Consider the following 25,505-nt stretch of genomic DNA (forward strand, 5'->3'; position numbering starts at 1 on the left):
ACATAGTGTTTCTCAAAAAGAATAAGAGTATTAATGAATTAAACCCATTAGGGATTATACTGTGATCCACTCTGACTTGACCATAGCTATATTTGTAAAATGAATTCATAGTCGATTCAATATAAATGCCAATTTATTTTTGTTTTGTTTTGTGACCATTTCTTCAAGAATAGTGTAACAAAGCTATTTCTTTAAGGAAATAGTGAACTAAAAGTCCTCTTTCTTTTTTTTACTTTTTTTTAAGTCACTAATAATTTCATGACATTCACATAGGCCAGATAGGACTGATCATCTTTAACAGCTAATGCATTTAGAAAACATTAGACAGCATCCTATTTCTACCTTGTACCCTGTTTAAACAAATAAAGTAAAAGGCTCAAAGCACAAAATTGTCCTTTTTAAATTTTTTTGTTTTATTTAAAAATAATTATTTATCTACAGGATATTGCAAAGAAATGTACACATTCACTTTACACTCTTCACTCAGCTTTTCCCTTTGTTAACATTTTGCATGACTATAGTACAATATCACAAAAGACTGACATTGATACAACCTACAGAATTTATTCAGATTGCACCACTTATAAATGCACTCATACCTGTGTGTGTTTGTGTGTGTGTGTGCATCTGGAACTCTGTGCAGTTTTATCACACCTGTAGTTTTCCTGCTACTTCTTTATAGCTACACCCACTCCATCTCCCCAAATCTCTAATCTGGCAGCCACTATTCTGGTAATCTGTTCTGTTTTCCATCTCTATACACACGTTATTTCATGAATTTTAAGTAAATGGGATCATGCAGTTTGTATCCTTTTGAGATTTTTTTTTATATGAAGCATAACTTTCTTCAAATTCATCCAATTTGTTGTATATAACAATGCTTTTTATTTTTTGCTGAATTTCTAGTATTTTCCTTCCTGAATATTAACGAGAAAACTTAAAGATAGGACAACTGAAATTATAGAGTGTGAAGAACAGAAAGGACAAAAGAATGATGAAAAGTAAACAGAGCCTAAGTATGATGGGATACCTTTAAAGAGACCTTCATGTGCACTATGGGATTTCAGAAGGAGAAGAGATAGTAAAATAAAAAAAATTTGAAGAAATAATGACTAAAACTTCTCAAATTTGAAGAAAAACATGACTATGCAAACCCAAAAAGCTCAATTAACTCCAAGTAAGATCAACATAGAGACCCACACAAAGACACATATAATTTAACATTGGAAGACAAAGACAAAGAGAGAATCTGGAAAGCATCAAGAGAGAAGCAATTTGCCACATACAAAGGATCATCAATAAGATTAACAGCCTATCTTTCATCAGAAACCATGGAGTCTAGAAAGCTGAAAGATATTTAAAGTACTGAAAGAAAAAAAAAAGAATTCTATATCCAATAAAGTGTACTTCAAAAATGAACAAGAAATTAAGACATTTCAGATAAACAAAAGTTGAGGGAGTTAACTGTTAGTACACTGGTTCTACAAGACTGGAAAATGAATTCTTCAGATGAAATGAAAGGACACCAGACAGTAACTTGAAGTCACATAAAGATACAAATATGTCCAGTAAAGGTAGAAATGTGGGCAAATATAAAAGCCAATATTATTGTATTTTTGATTTGTAACTCCACTTTTTATTCCCTAAGTGATTTAAAAGACAAATACATAAAAATAATTATAATTCTATGTTATTGGGCACAAAATGTATAAAGATATAATTTTTGATGGCAACAATATAAAAGGGGGCTGGAGGTGATTAGGAGCAGAATATTTGTATGCTATTGAAGTTAAGTTGGTATCAATCCAAACTAGATTGTGTTGTTAAATGTAATGCCCATGCTAACCACAAAGAAAATATCTAAAAAATATATACGTAAAAGGAAATGAGAATGGAATCAAAATGATTCACTACAAAACAAAAACCAATTAAATACAAAATAAGGCAGTAAAGGAAAAATTAAAGACAAAAATTATAAGACATACAGAAAACAAATAGCAAAATGGCAGAAATCAGTCCTTTCTTATCAGTAACTATTTGAAGTATTAAACTCTCCATTAAAAAGGTAGAAATAGTCAGAATGGATTAAAACAAAAATATTTTTTCGTTAGACCACAAAACAAATTTTAAATTTTAAAAGGTTGAAATGATACAAGATATCTTTTCCAATCACAATGGAATAAAACTAGAAATGAATCAGTCTGCAATAGTCTATTATTTAAAATTTTTAAATATGCATAACTGCTCTCTGGTGATACAAACCAGAACCCTGAATACTTTTGAAGATAGTGATTTCAAGGGATCACAAGGAAAGCTTCTGGGATGTTCATGGTGTTCTATTTATCGACCCAAGATCATTACGTTATCATACAAAAATTCACTGAGCTGTTCACTCATAATTTGTAACATTTTTTAATGTACTTTATCCTGGAGTACAGGAGTTTAAAAAGGAACAGAAACATTAGAGGCCAGTTTCACATATAAATACAGATGAAAATATCCTAAATGAACATTATCAAATAAAAAGCTATATACTAAAAAAAAAAATTCATGATCAAATTGTAATTATTCATGTAAGCTTAATTTAAGTTTCTGAGATGTAAAATGTTAGTCACCAATTAAACAAATCAAAAGATGTTAAATTATAATTATCTAATAGATAAAAACCATTAGGTAAAATTAAACTTTACCTTGCATCAAAGGCAAAATTCAAAAACTCAATGAATTAAAGGCTTAAATGTGGCAGGTAAGTTTTAATAATTTCAGAAGAATGTTTAGGAAAACATTTATGTCTTGAGGAAAGAGTAGAATTTCTTAAACAAGATAAAAATAATGCTAATCTTAAAAGAAAAAGTTCATAAATATAACCACATTAAAATAAAGAACATCTATTTATCAAACACATCAAGAAATTAAAGGGTAAGTTGCAATCTGGGAGAAAATAATTGCAATACAAATGACTAATAAGGAATTATTTTTCAGAAAAAATATTATCTGAAAAACAAAAATGAGGAAAAGTCATGATTGATAAATGGTAAAAATACATTAATATTTAACAAAAGTGGAAATAATGAGAGAGTTTTCAGACCACTTTTTACAAGTGCAAACAGCATAATTTTCTGCACATACACCAAAATTCAAGCATATTTCCTTAAAGGAACAGATCGAAGATGGAGTTGAATCTAGCAGCCATCAGTGGCCTATAATTGGTTGTATGGGGGTACGGACTAAACTGCTTTATCAGGCATTAGGAGATAAAGTGGCCTAAATATAACATGATAATTGGGACACCAGATTTTGCATTCTAAGAGGAGACAGCAGTTGAAGTAAACTGGAAAGAATGCAAAAAAAAGGGCAAGTAAAGTCACAACATTGGCAATGGCTGGGACCAAAACTGTAGTTGGTTTTGACTCCTAAGTTGTCACCGTGACCAGGCTGCAAGAAGTGGAGTAAAGTGCTTATGATGACAACCAACAATTCACAGGATGAGGATTTTAAATCAAATCTACCCAACAGTGGAGACCTTGCTTTTTCATGTGAAATACCATTAGAATCTGATTCTGATTTTCGGTATGTTTTGACTTGGTCTCACCTTAATGATTCAGATTTAGAAGGCGTCTCTTTTTTAAGCTTTCCAAATAAGAATGCTTGACAACTTAGACAGCAGGCATGTATCTCATTAGCAGCTAGCAAATGTCAGATTTATTTACACATTCAGAGAGTTGATGCATTTCTAAATGTTTTCTTATAAGCAACTATTTTCTACCTTATTTTAGAATACCTTGAAAGTTCTGTTATTTTGTGAATTGTGAAAATTCAATCTACTAATAGTTTCAGAAAACATGTACTCTCTGTGAATGTGTGGAAAGTAATATATGAATACATATATTTATGAATACATGGAGAATAATATATAATATCATTCTGTATGATATATACTCTTTATAATCTATACTATAAATACTCTATATACTATAGTACATACTTTAAATACTATTATATATTTTTATATATGATATTGTTCTGACAGTTGGAGGAGATATTCATGATAAGATTTCACAATTGTGAAACCTGCCTCTTCTTATAATTCAGATTAATATCTTACTTCTTAAGAATGTGAGAAACTCTGTGACAAAAAGACAATGTTATGTTAATTTCCACACAATGAATTTGTCTCTCATCTACAGTAAAGATAAATAAGTTGATTTTTTTATCATAACTCTATCCATTCACTTTAAAAGAGTAGCCATTATTCCATATTATTCTAAACAGTTTTATTAAGATAAAAGCTAAGCTGCTGAAAAAAAATGCTCTGGCCTAAATTAGCTTGCAGGTTCTCTCATGCAATGGAACAACTGAAAGCCCAAGGCGCCTAGGCAGGCGGGCAGCTTTGCTCAGTGATGCCTTTTCAAGGATGTGTTTTCTTGCCACTTCATGCGCCAGCATTCCCGCGGATGTTATGTTCATCCGCGTGGTTGACGTTGCACTTCTGCTACATGGACATTTCAGTCTGCAAAAGGGAAAAGAGAGGACCAGGGTAACAAATGTCCTTTTAAATACCACTCATTTCTGTTCATATTTCATAGGTGAGAACTTACGTACAGAGCCATCCACAGGTGTAAGTGTGAGGACGAGAAAAGTAGTTCATAGCTATGCAGCCATGTGCCCAGAAAGAAGAGGAGAATGGATTTGGGGAGGAAACTAGCATACTGCAAGTCCTTCCTATGGCCACCAAATATCTGAGTACACTTCTCTTCCAATAAATCAAACTCGTATTCTCCCCAAAGGACAAAATTATCCTCCTGCCACATCCAGGTCAAAGCAGAATTTGTGGCTAATGGACATTTCTATCCATTATGTCCAGTTGTAGATTCTGCAACCTGGCAACTTACAAACTAATAAAAAACCATCTGTCTTCTATACCCACTCTCATCTTACACAGACGAGATTTGGGTATCCCCCAACATTGATGGGGCAGAAGCAAGAGTACATACAAGTGGAGGATTACATAACATATACTTAAATATTTAAAAATTATAAATGAAGCAAATACATTGTTAAATAAAATACCTCTGTCTACTCTGACAATTCAGAATTTTCAAACCTCCTTGTTTTCCATTTTAGAATGTGGCAACACAGGGAGAAATGCCCTCAGATCTTAATCCTTAGCCATGGTGCTTCCTTCTCTTCACATCCTTCTCTTATGGCCAGTTGTGGACACCTCAGCCTGCGAGTCCAAACTACATTCACACTTCCCCTGAACAGCTGCCCTTTAGCCAGTTCTTGGGTTTAGGCTAAGGCCAACAGTGGAACAGAGAATTCTCAGGAGGATGATGTGGGTAAAAAAATCTGTGAAAAACCTGGAAGCCAATGTAGTGCTATGCGGACAGGGCAGTCTGGAGTCCCAGGTATCGGAAGCATGGCCTAGAAGTGGAGCATGGCCTCCAGGGACATCACGGCCACTTGGCCTGCGGAAGTCTCACCTTGACAATTGGGGTAAGGTTGAGAAGGGAAGGAGTCAGACCTGCAAAAGGATGGATCCCAAGGCAGTAACCCCTCTTGCCTGTCTGTAAAATTGGAAATGAGAACAATATATGATGGTGGAGCAGGAACAAACTAATTCTACTAAAATCTCCAAAACATTCATTCAGAAAATAGAATGGGAAACAAGTCAGTCAGTCCATAAGAATGAGGTCTTTTGCAGAAATGATAAAGGCTGGCTTTGTCGAATGCTGAATAAAATCATTGGTTAGACTCATTCTGATCTGTGAGAAAAACCAACTTGTCCTCAGTCTTCCTTGGTACTTGGCTTTGCCTTCTAGGAAGTTCTTCATTGTGTTCATAATCTTCAGTGGCCGCATCTGAAGAGAGTCTACTTTCTCCTTGGAGACTGCGTAGTTTCACAAACTACTTCTTGCAGTTGCAGTTCTGGGAGCCTGAAAAATGTTTTGAAAGTAAACAATTAGATTTTTGTAGGCCAGTCTTGTGATTTCTTTGTACTTATTCTCTCAAAAATTTATTAGGCTTCTGATCTTTTGCTTTCCCTCAGGACCCGTTTGAGGAACGGATCGCAGTGTTCTTTTATGAATATTGTTCCTAAGCGTGACCTAAAATTTTCTTCTGTGTGCCCATTTCTCCCTCAACCATTTTAATGGAGGTAACTTGAAGCTCTTTTGATACAGTAGATGGCAGTGAAAGACAATGCTCACAATCTTATAATTTCCTCAAGTTAGGTACCTTCTCTTGGCTGAGGAACCATTAACAGAGGCCTTGATGAATGTTCTGAATGACATTTTTATCTTCCTGTTTTTGTAGAATACAAAATGAGTTGGATTTTCCAATCCTGCAAAGCCCCATATTTCTGGACTTTCTTTTTCAACTTGTTTTGAAAGTAAGTCAAATCATGCCTGAGGTTATTTCTTTGCTGTAATAATTTGCATAAAGCAGCAAGAATCAGGCAATATACGTTCATATTATGGCTCTTTGCAACAATTTCCCCAGAGTTGCAGGCTCACTAGCCATGTGTTCTGCTTTACAAGTTATCAAAGACAATAGTTTACCAACTATGATGGCATAACCAGGGTCACCCGCTTTCCAGCCTTTGTGGGTCCATACTGCCTGACCACTAATCCAATGTCACGTTTTAGGTTTCTGTTTTAGCAGCAACCCAATTGTGATACTAATTTTTGTTTTATTTTGACTAAAGCTTAGGCTGCAATATCAAGATGTCCTGAAATATAATGGCACAGATAAAATAACTATATTTCTAGCCTCTCCAACATTTAAGTGCAGCCATATGCCCAGGAAGACTGGAGGAATGTATTTTGGGATAACAATTGGCACAAGACTTTAACTTTAAAAAATGAAATGTTACTATCACTCCAAAAAGCACTCAATAAAGGTCAATAACTTTGCCCAAATACCTTCCCCTAAACTCCTTTCCCACTCTTTCATTCCTTCTTCTTATAGCACCTCAGCATTTGACAATAACCCTCATACTTTGAACATCTGTTCTCTTTTAATTTCTCAGAGATTCAATTCTTTACCTCTTCTCTTTTTCACAGTTTCTTGCCCTCATTTCTGTAAGCCCTATATCTCCTTGGGTGTCTACTTTTCTTATTCCATGTTCTATGGTCAATCTTTAATTTTCATCTCTATTTCATGGATTTCTCTTTAGAGCTCATCTCCCCATTTCTAACTATCTGCATGATATCGTCACATTGTATCCTCACTTTTGTAGTTTAACTTCCAATTTTTCCTCTAGTACCAAGTAAAGAACACTGTCTACTCTTTCTAGTGTAGACTTTGTGCCTTTACTCATGGTATCGCTTTCTTGATTTTGCATAAAATCTTCATTTTACTATCTCTTTTTGTCAACATTCAAGGGATTCTTCAATGTCTATGTCAAATGTTAAAAATAAAACGTCCATAGGAACTCAGTCTTTTTATTTATTTTTTTATTGCAGTAATATTGGATTATAACATTTTATAACTTTCCAGTGTACATCACAATATATTTCAAATTCTGTATAGATTACCGGAACTCAGTCTTAAATGAAGATTCCATCCTTTAAGCTTCCACACAACTCTCTATCTTCTTATGGGGCTCATACTTTAACCAAGGTTCTCTTCCCTACTCTTCTCTTCTAAGGTCATCCTCTCATAAAATGTACTGTGGAATACTAGGATTTGTCTGACATCACTCCAAGCACCTGCTATTTTGGGTTACACCCTCCTCTTCCCTGCTTCTATCTCTGTACGGAGTGAGTCTATTCAGAGCAGATGCTTTCAGAGCCCTCTCAAAGTGATGCAGGTAGCTCTGAAAAGACACTGGTGGAGACTTCAGGGTGCTCAGGCTCAATTTCCTTTACGCCCCTACAATTTCACTGTTCACAATAGCAATGTACAAGTTTGTTATATGTACAATTTTTAAAGTGGTTCACATAACTTAGGAAAATTAAATCATAAGAGAAACGTATTATAGAATTGTTCTAAATTGCCTTCATAGACCATGAAAAATACGTACAAATAAACCAAAACATTAAATACGATCATGTGTGATATCACGCCCCAGTTTCAAGACTTTCTTTCCCTTAGGCTCTCCATCTTACGTCCAATTTCTTTATTTATTTATGCCTCATCCTTGGTTTTATTTGTCTATTTGTTAGCTTTTTTGTCTAATTCAAAGACTAAATTTTTATTTACAGAATTGTTTATTTCACAGTTTTTAATATGGCTGCTCTTTTAAATGATATCCTTTTTTTTCTCACAGTTTCTAGTCATTTTTCACTTTAACATTTTAAACATGCTTATTTTAAAATCTCTTTTATAGTTCCCTGTAATGTCTAGCTCTTTGTCAATTATTTAATATATATCGTGGAAGTTGTTTTCTGTTGTATCTGGGAGCCCTGGAATGAAAAAACTCCTATAAAATATTTTATTTATGCTTTTTAATCCATATGGATTGTCTAAATTCTGACCACTTCGTAAAATTAGTACTTGATCTGGAGTTTCTACAACTCATTGGTGATTTATAAGCATCCTGCTTCCTCACCTCATGTCTGAGATTTTGGGGTAAAAATCTATAGTTTCATTTCAAAGATGAGGCAGAATTTCCTCCATGCTGATCTAAAGCTAGAGGCTCAGTTTCATCTCCCTGGAGGTGAGTGTGCGGGTCCATGGCATGGCCATCTTTCCCCTCTTACTGGGATTTATGTGCATATCAATTTTTGATATCCATTGAAATGTTTAACCTTAACTCCCATTCACATTACTACTTTATCCTCTTTTTACTTGTAACTTGGAATCAATTTCCTTTTTATTTTGAGCTTAATTACATATTCTTAAAACATTGGCTAGATTTTTCATATTTTTCAGCGTGGCAACCTACGTCTATTACTTCAGTCCACCATGTAGACAAGAATCCTCTCCCTCCCATCTGAGCGCATCCTTTTCCAAATATATGGCTGTTAATCTCTTTAAGGAGAGATTTGTCCCCTACCTACGTGGCTTTGTCTTACCCCAGGTTCTAGGCCCCTGCCCTCAGTAATACATTTCAGCAAATCTGAACTATACATTTAAGAATAACACACTTTGGGATACAGTAGCAGTAGGCTGGACTTGGCACTTCAAGATGCACAGAACATTTCAGGATGGGTGAGTGCATTCAAAGTCCTATCTCTTTACAGTCAACATGCCAGCTCAGGTGCTTCCTGACATTTTTGGAGATTAGAAAACAATTAGATCAAAAAGCCACACACACAAACATTACAGAACAAACACTCACCCACAGATGCACTGCCATGTAAATTCACAATAAGAGAGAAATATTTCCCTGTGTATCCATAGCTCTTGCTATGGGGATATGACATAACTTTGTTACTAGAGAAATGTCAAAGTTCTTCTTCTCTTTGTTTACTGATCTTTTCAGGCTATATCACTGGGCATTGGTGTCCTGAACTCATCTGTTTTTATACCCATCAATTGGTTACAAAAAGCTGGGATTTTCAAATTAACCACTTCATGTCATTCCGCGTCAAACCAAAGTCTGAGATAAGCACCATCCCCTCATACAAAGATTTTGGATACTCCGAGAAAAGCAGATACTACAGATCAGTAGAACTGTAAGAAGGAAAGCAGCATTTGCATTAACCCGGAAATTGTGTGTAAATTTAGGGTGTTTATTTTAACCAAGCTACTAGATTATAAGTTTTAAAAGATAAAGGGAGTTCCCCAGACACTGTGTCTTCTAGACGTTAGGTACTAATTTTGAAATCTGTTAATTAAATTTTAATTGTAGTAATATTAGTTTAGACCCAAAGCAACTCCTCAGGAGTGAGAATTCAAGTCCTCAAAGAGTGTGTTTTACTAGGAAAAGTTCAGAGACTTTCATAAGTAAACCAAGCACATTCTGAATGTCTATTTATCTATTTGGTAAATACTATAAGGTACACAGTGATCTAAGAACATATTACTTTCCTCACAAATTTATAAAGTCTCCAAGCTTATTAGTAGCAGATGAGACCATAACTTCAATCCTTCTTTACCAGGATATAAAACAAATTATATATTACATACATTACACAAAAAGAAAAGAAAACGTTTATTTGCTGGATTTTCATTTTTCACAAGTTATGCTTATTGCTGAAGAAAAAACATTCCATTGGGTTAAAAACAAGCCCTCTTTTGATATTACTTTATGTCTTGAGTTCGTGTTGATAAAAATCCATGAAAATCAATTATTTAGAGACAAAAAAGCCATCACTCTTTATTGCGACAAAAATGTAATATTTAAGAAGAATAAATAGCTGACATTAGTACTTCTTTAATGGTCCCATAATCAGTGATATTAAGTTCTATCACTTGTTTAAGGTAGTATTTGCCAAATATTTCCATTGTAAAATTAAGTTTTTATTTCTTTTGTTATAAATTAGTAATCTGTGAGGTAATAATTTCAGACTCTTCGAATATCCTAACATTTATAATCTGATGATTTTTCATTAACTTAGGGGTTTTGCCTGAGTTAATTATTACCATGATGGTTTTTAAATGGAGATTTTCCTATTTCTATCATTTCCTCTAAATTTTTCATCAGTCTCCTTATATAAATTAGAATTTTTCTCTCCCCTTTTTAATATTTTTAATGTTAATCATCAATGTGTTGCTAAATGATTAAGTGCAAAACTTGTGAGTAAAATAGGAATATAAGGTCTATAGTGAATTTATGCCTAAAATTTTAAAATAAATTTTTACCCAAAAGCCTTCATATCTTTTTCAAAAAGAGAAATTTTAAAGATCTTTGTAAAGACGACTCTAAAAAAGCATTTTTATATTAAATGTAATATAGGTGAAATTCATTTTAGAAGACTATCTTTGGAATAAATCTAAAGGTAAAATTAGAAAAACTTGAAAGTATCACTTTGATCCAAATCATCAAAAGAGAGTATTAGGGGCTGGCCCAGTAAGACAGCAGTTAAGTTGGCATGTTTTGCTTGGGCGGCCCCTGGTTCGCCAGTTCGGATCCCAGGTGCGAACACGGCACGGCTTAGCAAGCCATGCTGCAGTAGGCGTCCGACATATAAAGTGGAGAAAGATGGGCACAGATGGTAGCTCAGGGCCAGTCTTTCTCAGCAAAAAAAGAGGACAATTGGCAGCAGATGTTAGCTCAGGGCTAATCTTCCTTAAAAAAAAAACCAAAGAGTATTATTTTTATCGTTTCTTCCAAAGCTACATGGGATAAATAAATGGCTGAAGTGTTTGACAAAGAAATACAAAACAGGCTTTAGAGAAGTGTGAAGATACGTTTCAGCAGAAAGAAAAGAATTTCTTTACAGCAGATATGAGCAACCAAATATAAGAGGGGGACACAATAATCTAAAGATTGGTGCCACAACAAGATTTTAACAAGATGGAAAACTGTTACATAATATGAATGTTTTAAAAAATTATGGCAGCACTGAATAAAAAATAAAACATTCCAGTATAATTTCTCCATGAGCTAACGGAATGTTTTTATTAGATCCTAGCAAGAAATGAATGAGAAATAATTAATTTGATTAATATTTTAATTTATTAAAAGAAGGTAAAAATAAGATCATGTATAAAAAGCACTTAGCAAATCTTAAAACATTATACAAATGCAATATATAATTATTAATAATATTCATATCATGATTCCTTTTTTAAAACAATAGGCTTCAGTGATAGAAAAGAAGTGTGAGTTATTTTTTCAAATATAAAAAAAATGATGTTTTAAAAGGCTGTCTCACTACCAGGAATTATAGAGAATCTCACAGTTTGAATTATATATATTTATTTTATCATTTTTAAAACTCTTGAACACTCTGAGAAGTTGAATGTATGGAATATGTTTTATTTACCAAATATCTTTAACATTGGAGTGACTGCGAAGACATTGAGAGAAAACAAATCCTATGCCTTGATGTCAAACGCACAAGAAAGTTCTATCTTCTAAGATTATAATTAAATAAATATACTGATTATAGTATGTTCTTTCATGTTAAATAGAATTTTGATTTATTCACAGAACTGTTATGTCCCGATAGTGAACTTAAGAAATCATTTGACCATGTTCTTCCCATGTGCTGTTTATATCAAGAATATCTAGCAACTCATTGAATATTTATAAATCAGAAAGTTTAGACCTCCATGGAAATTCCATGAAATTTTAAATAAATGCAAATATAAGTCTACAAATACCTAAGAAGTTATTAGCATGAGTGTACATTTTTGGAACAACAGTTTGAAAGAATACTGAAGTAGTAATTGGCGGCACTTCCTGTTACAGAGTGAAATAAACCCTTCAGCTGTATGGAAATTAAAAATTAACATTGAGTCTAACTTACTGAACAACTACAATTGGACACATAGGTGAAAGAAGAGGTGTGGATGTTGGGGAGGCAATAGCCGTTATGCATTAGACTTTTATTTGTCTTGGACTCAATTAAATGCAGCAAAAGATATTAACTATACGTTCCCACTCCAATTAGTTTTCAAGCTGCCTTCAACGCTCTTTCCCTCACAATATGTACCACAGATACAACTATAGAGAGGACCATCCCATATATAATAAGGGAGGTTTTCAGTCGACAAATGCACAGTGGCCTGCCAGCCTTCCCTGTGAATGATCTTTGGCAGGCTCTCTGACTACTACTTTATTACCGGGACATCACAAAGTGCAAGCACAGACCACTGAGTTTGAGTTGAGGACTACTAGAAGCCTTCATAATATTTTTAAAGTTTCATTAATAAAGATAATAATGCTTGATGCAGGATTTTCATAAATATCTTTTGATCAGGTGAAGAAACCTTTAATTTATGATTTGCTAAGTGTTTTGCTCTTGATTTTATTTTTATTCATGCATGGATGCTAAATTTCCATCAAATATTTCAATGCAACAACAGATTGTTATGTGTTAAAATATATAAACACACTGTTACATTTTCTGATACTAAAGACTTTTTCTATTGCTGGGACAAAACAAAATTTAAATGTGATGTATTTTATGTACATAGATTTCAGGTTTCAATATGGTAAGAGTGCATTCACGCTTTATGCACCAGTGTTCATAAATGAGTGTGCTCTACAATTTTATTTTCTTGTACTATTTTTGTCCAGTTTTATAATTGTGGTTATGCAGTTCTAATAAAATGTGCTGGAGAGTCCTTCCTCTTTTTCTATTCTCTTAACAGCTTTTGCAAGATAAGGACTGTCTAGTTCTTCGAAGACTTATTAAAACATCTCCAAAATCATATTGGCCATAATTTTTTTCTAAACATTTTACAGGAAGGATCTTTGGCCCTGATTCATATTTTTATATTAATGGTTATATATTCCTTTAATATTAATTGAGATTATATTTTCTAAAATATCCATGTCACTCCTTTTCAAACATATTTTCATTAATGTTTCCATAGTCTTAAGATTTGTGTGTGCGTGAGGAAGATTCGTCCTGAGCTAACATCCATTGGCAATCCTCCTCTTTTTTTTTGCTTGAGGAAGAGCAGTCCTGAGCCAACATCTGTGCCAATCTTCCTCTATTTTTTTTGTATGTGGGATACTCCACAGCATGGCTAGCGAGTGGAGTAGGTCTGCTCCCAGAATCCAAACCTGTGAACCTGAGCCGATAAAGCAGAGTGCGCAGAGTGTTAACCACTTGGCCACGGGGCTGGCCCCCATCATAGTCTTAAGATCTTTTAAACAGCTTCTACTAATCTAACTCTGTCCTATTTTCCAAGGCTATTTGTTTTGTGCTTTTTTTTCTAGTTTGCTCTGATGGATTATCTTGTAATTTTACTCTTTTAAAGAATCAGCTTTTGGTTTTGTTTATTATCTCTATAGTCTCCTCCCTCAATATTTAATATTGCTGTTTTATTTGTGTCTGATTCTTATTATGTTATTTCTCCCACTTTTCTCTTTACTCTATACATTTTTCCTATCTTCTTTAGCTAAAATCTTCAACTAATATAATTTCCTTCTTTTTTGTTCTTTACTTCATATACCCTCCAGTATAATTTGCCTCTAATCACCACTTAGGACACATCACAAAATTTTATATCTATTACTTTCATTCCCATTCAGTTGTAAACAGCTTGTAATTTCTCATGGGATTTTCTGCTTATCATTGATCATTTATAAATTTGCTTTATACTTTTCAAATGGATGTTTGTTATTTTCTTTTAAAAAATTTTTGTGTTGAATTGCTTTTTTTTTGTTTAGTGAGGAAGATAGGCCCTGAGCTAATGTCTGTTGCCAATCTTCCTCTTTTTGCTTAAGGAAGATTGTCACTGAACTAACATCTGTGCCAATATTACTCTATTTTTTGTTTATGGGATGTTGCCACAGCATGGCTTGATGAGTGGTGTGTAGGTCCTTGCCTGGGATCCAAACCTGTGAACCCTGGGCCACCAAAGCAGAATGTGCAAACTTAACTGCTTCACCACTGGCTTGGCCCTAAATTTCATGTTTTTATGGTATAAGTTCTTTGATTTTTAAAACTTTCTTTGTAATATATTATAATTTTTATTGAGGTAGCATTGGTTTATAACATTATATAAGTTTCAGGTGTACATTGTTATATTTCAACTTCTGTACAGGCTACATCATGTTCACCACCAAAAGTCTAGTTGCCATCCATCACCATACACATGTGCCCCTTTACACCTTTTGCCCTTACCCCCACCCCCCTTCCACTCTGGTATATATATATATAATGGAATACTACTCAGTCATAAAAAAGATGAAACCTTGCCATTTGTGATAACATGTATGGATCTTGAGTGTATTATGCTAAGTAAAATAAATTAGACAAAGGAGGATAAACCATACTTCACTCATATGTGAAAGATACACAAATAAGTGAACATTATGATAAATTTTAAATATAGTCTATGTGTCCTTGAAAAGAATTTACATTTTTTTAATGTGTTCAGGGATAAATATCCATCTATTAGATTGGATAGGTTAATTGCACTGTCAAATCCTCAATATTCCTATTATTAACTTTATATTTTTAAGACATGTATTAACATCTGCAAGTATTATAGCTATTTTGATAATGTTGCCTTATAGTTTTGCGGGTGTTTGCTTTTGCTGTTGTATCCTTGTACATTAATGATTTTTACCTCTCTTTGGTGGATTGTTGCTGTTATGGTCATGCCTATCTGTACAATGTCCTTAGGATGAGATTCATTACATTTTGCCTGTTATTAATGTTGTTAGACTAATTTTCTCTCTGTGTGTCTCTCTCTCTGTCTCATTTCTTTCTCTGATATATCTCTATGTTCAACTTTTATGATCCTACATTTTTTGTTTCTCCAAATAAATTTGTAGATAATATTTGTAAATGAAATCTGATATTCATCACCTGTTAATAATGGTATAGTCACATTCTACTTTAATGGTGATGATCATATTTGGATTTATTTCTGTTGTCTTGTGGGTTTCTATTTTATTCTATCTTTTTAATTTTCTTCCTTTTTTCTTTTTGAAATGTTGAATATCTTTAATTTTGCCTTTGCTTGTTTTGAGCCTAACAATCAAACATATCTGAGGTATACATTTTTTACATTAATCAGGATTTATTTATGTTCCTCATAGGCCAAACCCACACCTGAACAGATTTCACTAGATATAGAAAAGCCCCTTTGATCTCACTTGTTATGATTCCCTTAAATCAAGACATTTATTTTGTTCAGTTTTCATTCTTATAGATAAATCAATAGATAGATATCAATCTATCCATAGATAGATAGGTAGACTATCAGTAAGTCAACAGACAGATGATAGGTAGGTAGGCAGATAGATAGATAGATAGATAGATAGATAGATAGATAGATAGATAATTAGGGTTCTCTAGAGAAACAGAACCAGTAGGATGTATATATATATATAGAGAGAGAGACCTATTATAAGGAATTGGCTCACACTATTATGGAGACTGAGAAGTCCTAAGATCTGCAGTTGACAAACTGGAGACCCAGGAGAGCAGATGGTTTTGTTCCAGCCTGAGCTCACAGGCATGAGAACCAGGAGAGTGATCAGTCCTATAGCTCCAGGTGGACTCTGAGGCATGAGAGTTGATGGGGTGATTTCCAGTCAGAAGACAGAAGACTGAAGTCCTTGCTCAAAGATAGTCAGGCAGAGAGAGTGAGCTCTCCTTTACTCCTTTGGTCCTCTTCAGGTCTTCAACAGATTGGATGAGGCCCACCCACATTGCAGAAAACAATCTGCTTTATTCAGTCTATTCAAATGTTAATCTCATCCAGAAACACCTTTACAGACACACCCAGAATAATATTCAACTGAATATCTGAGTATCCCATGGCCCAGTAAAGTTGACACGTAAAATTAATCATAGATAGATAGATGATAGATAGATAGATAGATATAGATAGATTCACTTTCTGACATATTTCACCTCTTTCTTGACTCGTATCTTCCTTTTTCCATCTGACTCCTTCACTCTGTTGTCTCTTTTCTTCTCCCTGAAGTAAACCTTTTGGGGATTATTATTTGGTGATTATTCATTGTGGATCCATAGGTACTATTACACTCTTTACATTTCGTTTCTTAAAAAGGCTTTGCTTTTCATACATGAATGAAGTTTATTTGTGTACAGAATTCTTGGGACACACTTACTGGCCCCTCAGTACTTTGAGACATTCCCCTCCCACTTTCTGAATCCTCTTGCTGAGGATAAGTCTGCTGGAGAGTTACGATGTTTCCTTTAGAGTTGATTCCTTTTTCCTCCGGGAGCCCTAAGAGATTTTCTCCTTGCCTTCTTCATTCTGCTGTTTCTCAATGATAATCTAGGTAAGGATGCTTTTTCTGTAGGCTCTTAGTATGTCCTTCATGTCTGTTATCTCTTCTTATAATTGTTTTCTTCTAACAATACTTGTGGGCTGAATCTTCCTTGAATGCCTCCACATGAATTTTATCTTTGGCTTTGTCCAATCCAGAGCTTTCTGTGTTTTGAACTGTTTGATGTCACTGTCTATTATTTTCATTTCCAGGATTTCTAAAATGTTCCTTATTACCTTCATCTGCTCCTATATTCTAAAGTCTTGCTATGGAAAACATGGTGATAGGATCACTAACAACAGTATCACCTGGGAGCTTGCAGGAAATGCATAATCCCAGGCCCCAATCCAGACTGGCTTTCCCAACTTCTACATTTTAAGAAGATATCGCAGTAATTCTTGGACCTGTTAAAGTCTGAATATCTTAGACGGTCATAGGTTTATTTATATTAAAGTCATCTTAATAGAATGCTCTAATTTACTTTTGACAGGAATGAATTCACCTCTTAATAATAGTGTTATTGGTTGTCTTTTATAGAGTGAGTTTTCAACTTGGACTTTGGGTATTTATTTTACAGGTCCAGCTTGAAGGGCTTCCAAAAGCTATTTCTTGCTGTCTGTGTTTACCCATTATAGTCATCTTCATGGATCTGCCACCTAGCCCCTAACAGAGCTGTGCAACAGCAGTGACATTGGAGATACTGCACATGTGCTCACTGATGGAACCAACAGGCTGTGCCCTATCTTAGGCTTTTGCTGCCTCCTGCAGCTACCCCAGCCGAAATCTGTACACCAGCCATAGATGTTGGTCTCTGCTCTCACCTTTTTTCACCCTCCCTTTACACATGAGCAACCCCCTCTCCAGCAGCAACTTTCCAATAGTGAGAATAGCTTTAGTCTCCCTCGCAATCACTGGGGAATTCTGATGTCCATTTTCCTGCAGGAGCAAAACTCCAGGCTACCTCACCTATTTGTGTAAGGCCACTCAGTACTTCCATGATCTTAGCTCACATAACGAATTGCATTTTAGTAATTTTCTTGTAAACAGAGATATTTATCTAGTCATAAATTTGCATCATAGATAAGCAATCTACATGTCTCTTAAATGTTTAAACTCTTTTTGTATGTTTGGAGAAGAAGGAATTTTAAACATAATTTCAGAGTGCCATGTGGAATCCAAGCCCTTGGCTCTTTAAATATTTTATGAAATTTCATACTCACATCAATTTCTTGGTCAAGTATTATTACATTGCCATATAACAGATGAAAAAAGCCAAGAATTAGGTTAAGTAAATCTGTCCAAATTCACAAAGAGCGTGATTTTAAACCTAGGTCTTGCTAACAAAAAAAGCTCACATTCATAATGACAGAAATAGTAAGTAAGTAACAAGTTTTTCACATCTGCTTTCAATTCAGAGCTCCTTTAGGACCTCTACATAATAAATATAATAATAATAACAATAATGATAATGTGGCAATTCATTCTGAATTTTTGAATACTCATCGTGTGCAGATATTGTTTGATGTGTAGGGACACAGAATTTTTAAGAGAAGAAATGAGCACTAAAAAATTAAACATACAAGTGGTTGTAAAGAGCTGTAAATCAATGCTATTAAAGAGAAAATAATTAGTTGATACGGAGACGTGCATAGGACACTTTTTTTATGTAGGGAGGCCAAGGAAGTCACCGAAGAAGAAATGGGATGAGATGACTTGGCTTCTGAAGGGCTAGATACAAGGAGGTGTTGCTGGCACTGGGAATCATATGCAGTAAAGAGCATATTGTGGGCCAGAAGATGATCCCAGGAGATTGGCAAGTCTGCAGCAGAGTAAAGAAGAAGGGAAGTGGCTCAGAAAGGAGCTGGAGAAGTGGGCAGAGGATAGATCGTGTAGGCCAAAGCAAGGAATTCTGATTTTGTAACAACGCAATACAAAACCATTGAAATGTTTAAGCAAGGGAGTTAAATATGACCCAAATTTTATTCTGAGAAAGTCATTTTTCCTGTTCTGTGGAGAATAAATAGGGGAGAAGAACCAATGGGAGTGACAGGATCAAACAGGAGGAGGGTGCAATTATTTAAGTGAGACAAATGGGTGGTTTGGATAAGCTGCCATCAACAGGGATGGAGATAAAAGGGCTGAACTGAGTAATGTTTTGAAGATACAATTGGTAAGACAGTACTCACTTCTACAAAACGGAATTCAATGGCGTGCAGTGTATAGAACACATTCCTTTCTCACCCCTCACTTTAAATAATCCCTGTCAGATCTTGCCTTCTAGCCCTTGGACAATATATTTAGAGGCAAAAACGGTTTTTGTTACTTTCGCATATTAGAAAACTCATTTTCAAATATTGGAAAAGTTCAGCTAAGATTAGCATCAAAATTATGACCTATTATCCAATTTTAGTATATCCTCTTCTCTGGCACAAGTTTAACCTGAGAATTCCTCAGGGCAGAAGGAAAATGGTGCGCTGTCACTTCTTGTCCTTATACTGCTTCTCTCCACTTCGCTGGGCTGCCTCTGGCTCCCCAGGCTGGGAACAGTGAGACAGTGGGGTGGGGAAGGTGTGGCTTGACTGGTGGCTTTGTAGTTGAGCATTGGTGTCTTCTGCATGGCAAATATACTTAAATGTTATTTTTATTCTTTCATGAGGTAGTTTGTGGCTTTTTGGAGGTAACATTTCTCTATCATAGAGACATCCAACACCGCCATTTCCTTGCAAAGTTTCCCTTTCAAGTTAACCACTGGAGACATAGATTTTGTTTCTTCCTAGAGCAGACACCTAGCACAGCCTCGCCCCTGTAACATGGTCCCTCTGCTCTGCAGAGTGTCCCTCACAGGTGAATACAGCCAAACCAGCTTAGCACATTGAGACTTTTCCAGACAAAAGAAGACATGAGTCTGTGTTTGCTTTGATCAGGCTCTCCATAGGGACAGACCATATGCTCACCAAACCCCTCTCAGAACACTTCTCTTCGATAGCAACCTAGACAAACCAAGATTTGTCAGCTGTGAAAGCATCAGGCTGGAGCAGAGATGTCGGTCTTGTCTCCTTGTCTACCATCCCTTCCTGTCTCAGGGAATCTCTTGAAGATCTCTGAGCTAATCTTGAAATAAGAGGAAATCCCCCACCCTCACAGAAAGCAAAGCGAGGTAAAATGCAGAAGACCCTGGCAAGTCTTTTTCAAGTCAAAGACTTCCTCCTCTCTCAATCCACTGAATCTTTAGTCACTATATAAATTTAGATGTGGGTGGTGAGCTAAGGATGGCAAGCCTAGTTTTTGGACACGTTTTAGCAAATATTGAAGATACATTTCTTCTAGCACCTTTTTAGTTTCTTTTTTCCTTAAACAACTTTCATCCTGTAGCAACTTTCTATTCAGTTTGAAGACAATAAAATTATCAGAAATAGGCAAAAAATTTCATTTAATATTATCATTTAATCCTCAAATTAATCTATAATTTAGGTTTATTTTCCCTGTTTTTCAGAAGGGTACAAGGACACACACAAAGCCTGAGTCCCTTATGCGTGTCTACATGCCTAATATGTATTAAGCAAAGAAAAAAACCAGACTACTAAGTTTTTCTGACAAGAAGATGATAACTGAGAATTCTACAAGCTTGAAATATTACTATGACTTCCCTGGAATATGAAGGTCTATGTTAAAAAAACCTATGTTTTATTTGCTTGAAAACCATGTGGTCTCAAAGTGAATTTTTGTTTTACTATGCCTGTCACTCATACGAAAGTAAAAATTGAACCTATTTTTTTTTGCTTATATATTGAATCTAGTCTTCTGTGAAGATAAAGAACTGTAACTGACTTCAGAGATATCTTTTTCTATAATCTTACATGTGCTCTCCTCTAGGTAGAATACAAAAGAATAAATATTTTCCTAGGCCTTGACAAATGTATTTAACGATAACCAAGACTACAAATTTAATTTTATCTTATCCTCAAAAAGAAGAAAATATACTTTAATACTTGTCTGATTAAGCATTTTGGAATTATTCTCCAAAGAAAATAAAGTATAAAGAAATGATCTTTTATAGAGGTTATCTGTAGCCAAGGTTTATCTGGTATTGCTTTTTGTTTCTTTTTTGAAGAGGGGCTGATATTTAATTCTAAAAGGCTGTCTGATGGCCAATCTAAGAAAAAAAGGAAAAAAAGTAAATCCAGCCATTATATATTCTTTGTCTGTTCACAAGAACGCAATGTTCTGATCTGAAATACTCACCACCCACTCTCGCATGTCACTAGAAAGAAAACGTCTGCTGTACAGCTAGAGAAATCCTTGTTCCACTAACCAACAATCATATTTTTTCAGAAGTCCTAGAAAAAGAAAAATATGATTTATACCCTATTTGATCACAGGTATTTAATTTTCATTCAATCACTATATTATTTAAAAATGTGAGTTTTGAACACTTCAAGGTGTTTATGCTTTGCATTCCTGAGATGATGCATTAAAAGGTGCTGGTTTAATATTTTATATTGAGAATAGTTCCTTCTCTCAGAAGAGGACTTAAATATCCTCATATACACAAAGCTAGGGGAACTTGTATTATAGGGCCCAGCCTAAGACTTACTGTGAGAAGGTCCGTGTAAAATTTCCAGCCCTCCCACGTAACAACCAAAGATACTTTAGTAACAGAAAAACTTTTAGAGCTGTAGTATCTTCATTTGTAAAATGGAGAAAGCAATAGTTATCTCTTGGGTTTATTATGAGTACAAAATGATAACATTTTTGCCATTGCTTTGCAAACTATAAAGAATTTGGCATTATGAAAATATTTCAAGAAAGTAAATTACATAATTTTTTATGTTTTCTTAACTATTTCTGGATATTGAAGTACCATTTTGTGTCCTAAATCAGCAGTGTACTGAACGGTACTTTCGTGGTCTGTTTCCAGGGACTAACTTTCACATGGGTATTCTCCAGTAGGAAATAATGAAATGTGATATATAATTGAGCATTACACATTTAACTTATCATCTGGGAAATTGGAATTGTCAGTCCCTGAGAAAATAATTAAAACCTACGCTTCCACAGAAATATACTGAAATTCGTTTCTTGGATAAAAGATACATGTGGGAAGAAAAAAATAAATAAAATTGCTTTCTCTTTCCTTTATGTTCACAGATAAAATCTAATCCCTGGAAGAATACAGTGAAACACGTAAGGAGCAACACAACTGTTGATGCTGTGCTTGAAAAAGTTATTTCAACCGCAATTAGACAGTAAGAGAACATTCTGAAAAGTGTAGGTTCTAAGAACAACAAAAAAAGCTCTATTTGAAAGTATGATATTTAATGGATTACTAATCCAAAGTATCCTCAGCCAGGTGAAGTTACATTATTTTGTAGAATTCCAACCAAAGGTGAGTTCTCTGAATAACCAAATATGCTCATATTCTCTCATATCTCCCCAGATGAGTTGTCTTTCTCCCAGGACCATGGACAGCACAAGGGTGACGCGAGCATGATTATTAAAGCATGTCTGGCTTTCTTCTCAGCTCTACTGCAAGTTAGTCAGTCATGGCTACAAAGAAGTGTGTTGGGTTGCCTCTTGACCTTCAGTTGTTTACCGTAATTTACAGTAATAAAACATAAACATATTTACATATAACGTAAATTAATTTATTTTGTGCCACGTGACTTGACAACTAAATTAATTTAGCAAAGAAACAGTTTACAAATTCTTGGTTGTTTTAAACACAGTCTATAGCTAAATTTAATCAAATTATTAGGTTTTCTTTCTTATTGTTTTTAATGCACATTGTGTGTTTCAAACCGAGTAACTTTCACTCAGACTGTTCATTAGGCTATCCAGAAAAACAAAATTACATTAAAAAGTTTTAGTTTTTTAGTAAAGAAATTAAGGGGTATCCTATTGCTGACATCTTGACATCCGTTTATCTAGATTTTAAGTTCACATAATGTTTACAAGTAGCCATTGTACAGTAAGAATCGAGTAGATCTTCAATTTATAGCGGAAATTTATAATGGAAGGGGACCCTAATTAATAAGCTTTCAATCACTCCTATTTAATCACTGAATCTTCAAATGCTCTCGATTTGGAAAGGGAGAAAAATAATTGTATGACTTTACTTATAGCAGTAGTTACTTTACACTTGTCTTTTGTGTTAAAACACACACAAAGGCAAATTTCCTTCCAAAGTACTATGCCATCAAGCTACTATCCCACTTCTTCTCTTCATCATCTGCGTTATTTGTAGTTTCCATTTCCACATCATGCACACGTTTTACTTTTCTGCAATGCTGATTCAACATTTCCTACTTTAATAGAAATTACTTATTAAAGCTTAACAACCAGTTGCTAATAAACAAATTAAGTTCTCTGTTCTCCTTCTTTTCTTCTCTCTGCACATTTTTATAGAATTTCTCTCTAATTTGACTTTTTTTATAACACAATACAGTCTTGATTTCCAATCTACCTTTCTATGGCATTTTTAAAAAGACTTTCTTTTTATAGTGCTTCTAGCTTCATCACAAAATTCAGAGGAAGTTACAGAGATATTTCGTATACCCTTCCCCCAGGCATATACAGCCTGCTCCATTATCAACAGCCCCCACCAACGTGCTATATTTTTTGCAATTAATGAACATACATCAAGACATCATTATAACCCAAAGTCCATAGTTTACATTAGGGTTCACTCTTTGGTTTGTGTGTGAATTTGTTTTTTCAAGGATTGGCACCTGAACTAACATCTGTTGCCAATCTTTTTTTTTTTTTTTTTTTTTTTTGAGGAATATTAGCCCTAAGCTAACTACTGCCAGTCCTCCTCTTTTTGCTGAAGAAGCCTGGCCCTGAGCTAACATCTGTGCCCATCTTCCTCTGCTTTCTATGTGGGACGCCTACCACAGCGTGGCATGCCAAGTGGTGCCATGTCCGCACCCAGGATCCGAACTGGGGAACCCCAGGCCACAGAGAAGCAGAACGTGTGAACTTAACCACTGTGCCACCGGGCCAGCACCCCCAATCTTTTTTTTCTTCTTCTTCTTCTTCGTCACCCCAATGCCCCCCAGTGCATATTTGTATATTCTAGTTGTAGGTCCTTTGACTCTGCTATGTGGGGTGCTGCCTCAGCATGGCTTGATGAGTGGTGGTAGGTTCATGCCCAGGATTTGAACCGGTGAAACCCTGGGCAGCCGAAGTGGAGCACACGAACTAAACTACTTGGCCACAGCGCCGGCCTCAAGAGTTCACTCTTGGTGATGTACATTCTGTAGATTTGGACATATGTATAATGACATGTACCCACCATTAGAGTATCATACAGAGTAATTTCACAGCCCTAACATTCCTCTGTGCTCCGTCTCTTCATCCCTCCCTTCCTCCAAGCCCTGGAAACCACCAATCTCTCTGCTGTCTCCATAGTTTTGCTTTTTCCAGAAAGTCATATAGTTGGAATCACACAGTAAACACCCTTTCCAGATTGGCTTCTTTCACTTAGTAATATACAATTAAGGTTCCTCCATGCCTTTTTATGGCTTTATAGTTCATTTCTTTTTAGTGCTAAATAATACTCTATTATGGACGTACCATAGTTTATTTATTCTTTCACAAACTGAAAGACATCTTGGTTGCTTCGAAGTTTTGATAATTATGAATAAAGCTGCTACAAACATCTGTGTGCTGGTTACTGTCATGCGAAGGTTTTCAATTACTTTAGGTAAATACCAAGGAGTGTGATTGCTGGATCATATGCTAAGAATAAGTTTAGTTTTGTAGTAACAGTCTACTCTTCTGAATTCTAATTTTCTGTTCTTTCCCAGTTTTTTTCTTTATTTTCCTTCTACTTTTTTGAATACATAATATAACAATTTGTAACAGTAATTTTCCTGACCACACCAAGCTGGTATAAAGATATGGGTAACAAGAAAAAAGTCTTCCAAATAGTCTTTAGGCTAATCTCATAATCATGAGATCCCTGAAACATCAATTTCCCAAGTTTATGAATTCTCTTTCAAGATCCTGAGAGGAATGAGTCTCTTCTCTCTCCTCAGTGTCCTTAGCTGTCTTGTTATGAATGTCGGAGTTGTTCTCCAAAATACAAAAACGTGTTTCCTACACTGTGCACTCAATCAAAAGGTGCCACATGTATGTTACTCTCTCTGATCTTAGTTTCTAATCATTTCTAACGGTGCTGATGCCAAAGGTCTACTTATGGATTTTGTCTCCTATAATTTTTGTATGACTAAATGACTTTTTCTAAGAACACAATAATGCGCTTAGGTGATAATATGGACTTCACCATTTGCCAGCTATGTGGTCTTGGGCGAAAAAACAGTACCTACTTTGAAAGGTTTCTAGAAAGAGTAATTAAATTAATACTACTTTTCTACATCAGGACAGTAGTTAGGACACATAAAAGACTAACTAAAAATTAACTAGTATCATTTTATCTTTTGTTAGTTATTATTATTGCCTCTCCCAATAATATGAAAAATTTTAATTTACTTTAGAGCTTGTAGCTGTTATGGGTTGGATTGTGCCTCCTTCAAAAAAGATGGCGTTGAAGTCCTAATCTAATCTCAATTCCTGTGAACGTGACCTTATATAGAAATAGGGTTATGCATATTTAATCATGTAAAAATGAAGTCATTATGGTGGACCTTATTCCAATATGACTGTTGTCATTATGAGAAGA

The 25,505-nt window shown here is 34.8% G+C and overlaps 1 protein-coding gene across 1 annotated transcript in view; it reads right to left on the reverse strand.

The window, feature by feature from the left end:
• Nucleotides 1-389: 389 nt before the first annotated feature.
• The window catches only part of LOC138918461 (serine/arginine repetitive matrix protein 1), a 150,111-nt gene continuing 124,995 nt past the window's right edge, over nucleotides 390-25,505 (reverse strand). Inside the window, exons 3-4 of the mRNA XM_070240055.1 lie at nucleotides 5,071-5,936; nucleotides 390-4,510 (exon numbers count right to left, since the gene is read on the reverse strand). The gene's annotated coding sequence lies outside the window, so the exon portion shown is untranslated. The remainder of the gene's footprint in view (nucleotides 4,511-5,070; nucleotides 5,937-25,505) is intronic.

The sequence above is a fragment of the Equus caballus genome, chromosome 17, assembly GCF_041296265.1.
Source record: "Equus caballus isolate H_3958 breed thoroughbred chromosome 17, TB-T2T, whole genome shotgun sequence".
Classification (NCBI taxonomy): Eukaryota; Metazoa; Chordata; class Mammalia; order Perissodactyla; family Equidae; genus Equus; species Equus caballus.